The sequence below is a fragment of the Pistacia vera genome, unplaced genomic scaffold, assembly GCF_008641045.1.
Source record: "Pistacia vera cultivar Batoury unplaced genomic scaffold, PisVer_v2 Contig140, whole genome shotgun sequence".
In the NCBI taxonomy this organism is placed as follows: Eukaryota; Viridiplantae; Streptophyta; class Magnoliopsida; order Sapindales; family Anacardiaceae; genus Pistacia; species Pistacia vera.
The window spans coordinates 874,503-883,681 of record NW_022195467.1 but is presented as its reverse complement, the minus strand read 5'-3'; positions in this window follow the sequence as shown (position 1 = coordinate 883,681).

Sequence of the window (9,179 nt, the reverse complement as noted above, 5' to 3'; positions counted from 1 at the left end):
TATTTTCCTTTGGTTGGATACTAAAAAAAGGCAAATCCTTTGGATCACAAAGTAAGATGATACTAATTTGATTTTTATTTTTTTACTAAAAATTAATTATTTTCTTTTAGCTTTCTTAATTGATGAAAGATCATAAGTTACGGGTTTTTGTTGAGTTTAATAAATGAGTTTTAAATAATTCGTAGATTTTGATGTGAGTTTTTGATTTAATCTTGTTCATGTTGAGGTATTCGTTAATTGATTGTTGTTTTAAGTTGGGTTTGATAAATTGTGGTTAGTTATTGAGTCAATTTTGAATATGATTTAAAGAATTGATGAAACCCTAAGTTGTAGAGATTTGGGGATTTGGTTTAATTTTGATAAATTGGTTAATTGCTTGATATTTAGAGTTAGATTTGATGAGTTTTTATGGGTTTATGAGTTGAATTTTATTGGGTTAGTAGAAATTGTTTGAAAAACCTAAGTTATGAGTTGAATTTTGATAAATTTGTGTTGTTTTTCAATTGTAATTTTAAATAAATTATATTTCTGATAATAAAAATTCTTTTATTTTTTTAGTTATGGGTAAGTTTTTAATCAAAAGAAAGTTTTCTAATGAGGAACCATCAATTAAACAAAACATAAAACATCACGATAGTGTTCACAATGAGCCTATGAAATCTAATTCAAGACAAACATATTTTAAGTTTAATTTGAGTAGTCTTCCTGTAGATATTAGATTGATTAAAATTTTAAAATATCATCCTAATGATATAGATAAAGTGAGAAATGCATACTTGCAAAAAGGACCTTGCCAACCACACAATCATAATTTTAAAAAGCAAGCAATTGAGAATTTAATGCATCGTTTTAGTCCCGTTTGATTTAGAGAATATGTAAATTGGTTGGAGTATAGTGTAGAAAATGAGAGTGTTTTTGTTTGTGTTGTTATCTTTTTAGACATGAAATTTGCATTGATATTACCTATTGCAATTGCAAGTGTTGAAAGAACGTTTTCTGCAATGAAGATTGTAAAAAATCCACTACAGAATCAAACGAGAGATCAATTGTTAAATGATTGTCTTATTACACATATTAAGAGAGAGATATTTGATGGAATTGTCAATGAAGCAATTATAAATGTTTTTAGAATATGAAAAATCGTCAAGAACAATTGTAGAATTAATAATTTGGTATATATGACTTTTAAAAGTATATTTTTTATACTTATTACTTCAGTATAAATTTACCCAGAATCCTGGTTACGTCCCTATCTACCACAATCAAATATTATCTTATTTGACTAATTCAACTATGGCTCATTTAAAAACAGATAATTTAATTGAAAATATATCTATTTTATAAGAACGAAACATATGTCCAGCTGGGACGAGCTGAATCAACTGGTATTGTGTTCTTAGCATATCTGGGAACTCAGTTATGTTCCAAGCAGATGAACACAGATACCGAAGCTTGGGAAACGAAGAATTGGCTAGGTTGTGATGTTAAGTGAGAGACTGTTTTCAGAAAGATCAAGCAATAGGAGGTTTTTGAGCTTTACGAACATGTTAAGCTTAAATTATAAGACTTGATGTGGCCACATGCCACAATTATGTAGTTCAAGGTGGTTTAAAGGAGTTATTAATTGTCTCTTTTGATCCTTGATGGGAGGTTAAAGGCAGTTGATAGGAGCTACTTGGTCCTTAGTCTAACCATATATAAAGATATCATCTTCTCCATTAAAGAGATATCACGAAAATATAAAAGAAAGAAAAGATTTTGGAGGCATAAGCTATAAGACATCTCTCAAATATTCACTCACAAATCATTCAATACACTTCAACAATATGGCTGGAGGTAAGTGATTAAATTTCTCATTGTATTACATACGTAATATTCCTCATTTGGTATCAGAGCCATGCTTCTTGCTTATTGTTCAGTGTTAAGATGTGATGTAACTTTATTTATGTTTTTTTTTTTTTATTCAATTCTGATTCTCTCATATTCATGTTTGGGAATTTTTTTTGGTTAAATTAGTTAGAAAATTAAATTCCCTGTGAAATCATGAGAAAAAGGGCTTTTGAATCGTCTAAAACGGAGTTAAATTGACTGAGTTATGGTATTTAAATTTTTAGGTTCGAATTGGGTTGTTTTCGGGTCGGTTATCCAGTTGCAGACCCAGCTGAAGGTTGAAGACGACCGGGCCTTAAGATATGACAAGTTGTTTTTCTTTAATTTTTGAAAACGACATGTTGTTATTTAAAAAAAAAAAAAAAAATTTACGCATCTGACTCGCCTGGGACTCGAACCTGCAGTCAAGTGATTGAGAGTTTTTTATTTGACTCATTGAACCACACAGGCCGATTAAGGCACTTGCCATTTTGTTTGATTAAATTTAATTTATTGTATTCTGCAAAGAATGCTTTTAATTCAGTCATGTTAATTGTTAAAAGCTGAAACTACGTTCAGGAGGATTGAACCCAGGTCTCTTGGGTAAGAGCTGAATCTCTTGACCACTGGATTACATTATTTCTCGTGCTGTATTCTGGAATTTTAAGCTTTTTGTAGTTTGTTTTGAAATTTAAGTTAGTTGTATTAAAACTGTTTCTGATATTACTATATATATGCTGAATTAAAAGCATTTTACGTGCATATTTGATATGATCAACGTGAGTTTAAGTTGATATTATTATTATTGCCATATTGAAGAAGTGAATATTGTAATGTTTTAGTAGTAGCCAAAGCATCCTAAGGCATGTTAATAATCACATAAAGTTATTTTTTGTTTAAAATTCGTAAGGTTTTATGGCATGTAAATTTTAAAGATAATTGCCCTGCCCCAAAGGGAGGTAATTACCTTAGTACAATAATTAGATTAAGACATTGAATTAGCATCATGATTAGATTAATCCTAGACCCAAAGGTATGGATTACTTATGAGTGATGTATGTTCATTAGTCTTATTGATAAGTGTAAATTCAATTCAAGTTAGCAACCTCTGCCCAAAGGAAGGTTTGAATTTATAATTTTGAATTTGACATTGGTTGATTCAAATATAAAGTATGTTTACAATAGCATGACATGATTTTAATTCTTGGATATTGCAGCTGTTTCTACTATTTTTGCTAATAATTCATCTCATGTTCCAATGTTAAATGGTGAGAACTTTTCTGATTGGAAAGAAAAGATAATGTTAGTACTTGGGTGTATGGATATCGATTTGGCGTTTTGTATGGACAAACCACCAGTCCCTACGGATAAAAGTATGCCCTCTGAAAAGGTCCTCTATGAAAAGTGGGAGCGATCAAATCGCTTAAGCTTAATGCAGATAAAGACCCACATAAGTAAACTTATTAGAGGTTCCATTCCTAGTGCACTAAGGTGACAGATTTCATGAAAGCACTTGAAGCACAATTTGTGACATCTGATAAGGCATTAGCTAGCACCTTAATGAAGAAACTTTCTAGCATGAAGTTTGATAATTCTAAGGGTGTGCGTGAATATATTCTGGAAATGCGGGATATAACTTCTCAACTTAAGTCCCTTAAGATTGAATTTTCTGAGGCATTTCTTGTCACTTTCATTCTCAACTCTTTTCCTAATGAGTATGGACCTTTCAAAATCTCATATAACACACATAAAGAAGATTGGTCTATTAATGAACTCTTAGTCATGTGTGTACAAGAGGAAGAAAGGTTGAAGAATGAGAATTTGGAAAGTGCTCATTTAGTAGCACATTTCAAAGGAAAGGGAAAGAAAGGCAAAGGTGTCTCAAAATTCAAGAAGAAGGGTAAAGCACAAGGTAATCCTAGTGGTTACAAAATTTCGTGCTTCTTCTGCAAGAAAAAGGGACACATGAAGAAAGAATACTTGAAATACAAGAATTGGCTTGAGAAGAAAGGGCTTCCTAAACCTAAGGAAACCAGTGGGGAATGAACAAAGCAGCTATTCAAGCAATCGGATGCGTTCTGAAGTGGAAGCTGTGGGGACTTTTAGACTTGTTCTAAACTCTAATTATGTATTGGATCTTGATAATACTTTTTATATTCCATCGTTTTCTAGAAATTTAGTTTCAGTATCCAGACTTGTGAAACTTGGTTATGTATTTACTTTTAGTAATTCAATCTTTGAAATTCTAAAAGACCATGTTACTATTGGATATGGAAAATTACTTGATGGTTTGTATAAGTTTGATCTAGATCCTGCATTTGAGCGTAGTCTTATGACTGTGCATGAGGAGAATGGCAGCAAACGTTGTATCATTAAGAAGGATTCCTCTAAGTTGTGGCATAAGAGATTGGGACATATCTCTATACAGAGAGTTAAGAGGTTGGTGGATGATGGAGTTTACAAACTCTTGACTTCACTGATTTCGATACTTGTATTAGTTGTATAAAGGGAAAGACAACTAATAGAACTACGAAAGGAGCTAGAAGAAGTACTAATAAATTAGAGATCATACATACAGATATATGGGGACCCTCTCCTATACCTAGTCTAAATGGACAGAGATATTTTATCTCTTTCATAGATGACCATACTAGATACATGTATTTTTACTTTTTGTTTAATAAATCAGAGGCTATAGATGCCTTTAAGGTATTCAAAGCAGAGGTAGAGAAACAAAGTGAAAAGAAAATAAAGGTTTTAAGGTCAGATAGTGTTGGAGAATATTATGGATGATATATAGAAAAGGGTCAAATGCCATGTCCATTTGCAAAATTTCTTCGAGAAGAGGGTATTGTTGCACAATACACCATGCCAGGAACACCGTAACAAAATGTTGTGGCATAAATAAGGAATCGTACTCTTATGGACATGGTAAGAAGTATGCTTAGTACCTCCAATCTTCCATTAAAGTTTTGGAGTGAGGCATTAAAGATAGCAGTATATTTCTTAAATCGGGTTCCATCAAAGGCAGTTCCAAAAACTCCTTTTGAATTATGGGTGGGTTGGAAACCTAGTTTAAGGCAGTTACACATTTGGGGTTGTCCCGCAGAAGTAAAGGTTTATAATCCAAATGTTAAGAAATTGGACCCGAAAACTGTTAGTGGATATTTCATTGGTTATCCAATGAATTCTAAAGGGTTCAAATTCTTTTGTCCTTCTCACGCACCTATGATTGTCGAAGCTAGAAACGCAAAATTTCTTGAAGATCTTGAATTCAGTGGGAGTGACATTCCTCGTAAAGTACAGTTTGAGGAAATTAAGGAACCGAGTTCATCTTTTCAAGATAATCAATTGATTATTGTTCAAAATGATCATTCAGTTAATTTAGAAGATCAATTGACTCAAGATGAACAAATTCCTAATCAGTCGCATCATGAAGATTCAACTAATAATGATACTGTTGTCCAAAATCAAGATATTATGGATGAAACAGTTGAATTAAGAAGATCTTCAAGAGTAAGGAAACCAGCGATTTCTAATGATTATATGGTATACCTTCAAGATACTGATTTTGATGGTCAGTTAAATGAAGATCCCACTTCATTTTCACAAGCCATGGATGGAGAAAAATCCCTCTTTTGGTATAATGCCATGAAAGAAGAAATGGAATCAATGGCCAAAAACCAAGTTTGGGCACTCGTCGAATTACCACCAGAAGCAACAACCATTGGTTGTAAATGGGTTTATAAGACCAAAAGATATGCTTATGGTAATATCGAACGATATAAAGCAAGATTGGTGGCCAAGGGTTTCACACAAAAGGAAGGCATTGATTATAATGAAACATTTTCTCCAGTTTCAAAGAAAGATTCATTAAGAATCATCATGGCATTAATAGCTCATTTTGATACGGAGTTACATCAAATGGATGTGAAAACAGCCTTCTTAAATGGAGATCTTGATGAGGAGGTATACATGAAACAGCCAGAAGGTTTCTGTAATGAGGATAAGCTAGTATGCAAGTTGAATAAATCCATTTATAGACTTAAGCAAGCATCCCGTCAGTGGTACACAAAGTTTCATAATGTTATTATTTCATTTGTTTTCATTGAGAATATTGTGGACCAATGTGTTTATCTTAAAACCAGTGGGAGCAAGTTTATCTTCTTAATTCTTTATGTGGATGATATTTTACTTGCAAGAAGTGATTTGGGTCTACTTCATGACACCAAAAGATTTCTTTCTCAAAATTTTGAGATGAAGGATATGGGTGAAGCCTCTTATGTCATTGGCATAAAGATTCATAGAGATAGATCTAGAAGGTTTTTAGGTTTATCTCAAAAGACTTACATCGAAAAGATTTTGGAAAGTTTTCGAATGCAAAATTGTTCACTATCACCAGCTCCTATTGTGAAAGGAGATAAATTCAGTTTGGAACAATGTCCAAATAACTCATTGGAGTTCAAGGAGATGATTAAAATACCTTATGCTTCAGCGGTGGGGAAACTCATGTATGCTCAAGTTTGTACCAGGCCTGACATAGGGTATGCAGTAGGAATGTTGGGTAGATATCAAAGTAACCCAGGCCTTGAACATTGGAAAGGTGCCAAGAAAGGTATGCGTTATTTACAAGGAACCAATGATTACATGCTTACATACAAACACTCTGATCATTTGGAGGTGATTGGGTATACAGACTCTGATTTTGGTGGATGTAAAGATTCTAAGAATTCTACTTCTGCATATATATTTATGCTTGCTAATGGTGCTTTATCTTGGAAAAGCACTAAGCAAAATATAATAGCAACATCCATAATGGAAGCAGAATTCATTGCGTGTTATGAGGCTACATCACAAGCTTTATGGTTGAGAAACTTTATATCTGGTTTAAGAGTTATCGACTCTATTGCAAGTCCATTAAAGATTTATTGTGATAACTCAGCTGCTGTTTTCTTCTCAAAGAATAACAAAAGTAGTAGTCGCAGCAAACATATAGATATAAAATATCTTTCAGTTTGAGGTCATGTTAAAGAGCAAAATGTGGATATCCAACACATCGATACAGAATTAATGGTCGCCGATCCCATGACCAAAGGATTGCCGTTTAAAGTATTTAAGGATCATGTGGATCGTATGGGGCTAGTTAGTTCATTTGATGTATAAGTTAACTTTTACATTTGTTTCTATGACCTTATTCAGATATTTTGACATATATTGTTTATCTATTACATTTTTTGTGCACATAAAGTTAAATGTCAAAATAGAGTGGACCACGAATGACTTATAGGAAGTTCATTCATAAATTTAAGAAACTCATAAAGTACTTATATAAAATATCATGCATTGTAATAGATGGAAAGGAGTGTTCGATTTAAAGGATATGACCGCAATCATTCATGTATTGAGCTTTTATGTAAGTAATGCTTGCTATAACTCATATTATGGCCATATTCGGATTAATCACCTATATAGTATTTTTCCAAATTGCGGCATGAGGCCAAGTTGGAGAATGTAAGACTTGATGTGGCCACATGCCACAATTATGCAGTTCAAGGTGGTTTAAAGGAGTTATTAACTGCCTCTTTTGATCCTTGATGGGAAGTTAAAGGCAGTTGATGGGAGTTACTTGGTCCCTAGCCTAGCCATATATAAAGATATCATCTTCTCCATCAAAGCGATATCACGAAAATATAAAAGAAAGAAAAGATTCTGGAGGCATAGGCTAGAAGACATCTCTCAAATATTCACTCACAAATCATTCAATACACTTGAACAATATGACTGGAGGTAAGTGATTAAATTCCGCATTATATTACATACGTAATATTCCTCATAAATTGTTTAAAGAAAGCTCTAGTTCAGCGAGATCCATTCAAAGATCGAATTCAGAATTGATCCATCCAGACTATTGTTGCTTAAATAAAGGGTTCAGGAATGTTCCCATTCAGTTGCTTACTGCTGAGATTGATATCCATCGACCATCTCCACCTCCTCCTCCTCCACCTCCGGCATGTGCCCTTCAAACAACGCCACATGTCCAAACAACTTAACCTTCCTAGAAAAACTTGTCCCACATGAACACTTCGACCTACTCTCCCCACAATGCTTGTAATTATTATATTTATAATTTTATGTTAAATATGGAGATTAGCGCGCCTTTTAATGGAATTAATAATTATTTGTTTTCAAAATTATAAATATGTGTGAAGATTTAGCTCTTAAACTGGATTTACGAAACAAACAAGCCAACTGATTTAATATAAGATCAAACTAAGTAAATTTTCAAACTCAAGGCCAAGGAGAGATGAAAATTTTCAAACCACTTTAAAAACATTGTCTTAATTAGTTGTTGTTGGGATATTGTTAGGGCAAAAAATTGTCATGGGCTTGATGAGGCCCAATAACGAAATAAACATGTCATGGTCCAAGGCTTCAGTCTAATCTCGATTGGGCCTACGCTTAAAATCATCTTGTGAACTGCCTACTTTATGAGTTGGGTTATCCTACAAGTTAAGCTGAACTGGGTTCCAACCCATTAGCCTACAACAGTTCATAAATAGGAAATCAGAATCATATTTTATTTTCTTTTATGCTGAGATTTTGAACTTTACTCAAACTAGTAAACTTATTCTGATAAAGACAAGAAATCTTATTTCTTTCCTGATAGTGACTATCTCCCAAAGTAAGACTCAATGTCCTACTAAAATTTCAACCCCTTGGGTTCACTATATAAACAGAGGCTTGCCCTCTCATAAGGGAGAATATGATATAGTCAATCTACACTATTCAAAACCATCTATTTGCTTATAAAGTTCTTGTTCCCAAGAACCCGACGCCTCCGTCATAGTCCTAACCTCCGACAAGACTCCTGATAATCCTTCTTCTCTTTAATTCTTATCAAATAATCTCTTTCAACCTTACTTACTTGAGCATCGGAGTGTCTATGGCAAACCCCACCCGGTGTTTTCCATGCCGTAAGCTTTACACTTGTCCTTTTATATGTGCATGTCTAGTGGATTGTCAATGGCCTTAACCTCAGGGGATCAGACCCTATTTTTATAACGGTAGATTTTTTGCATCTACAGATATATGTAGATGCCTTGCCGACTTTGGTCTTGTTTATAAGTGTCATGACTTTTGATCATTAAAAACTTATCGAAATTTTCAATCATTTTAATTAAAAGTGTGTATATTTATAATATCTAATGTAATACTGCTTCAAGTGTATATTGTTATACATTCCATTGTATCTTTGAACAATGTAACACTACTTCAAGTTCAAGATACATATTATGATGTTGAAACAATAA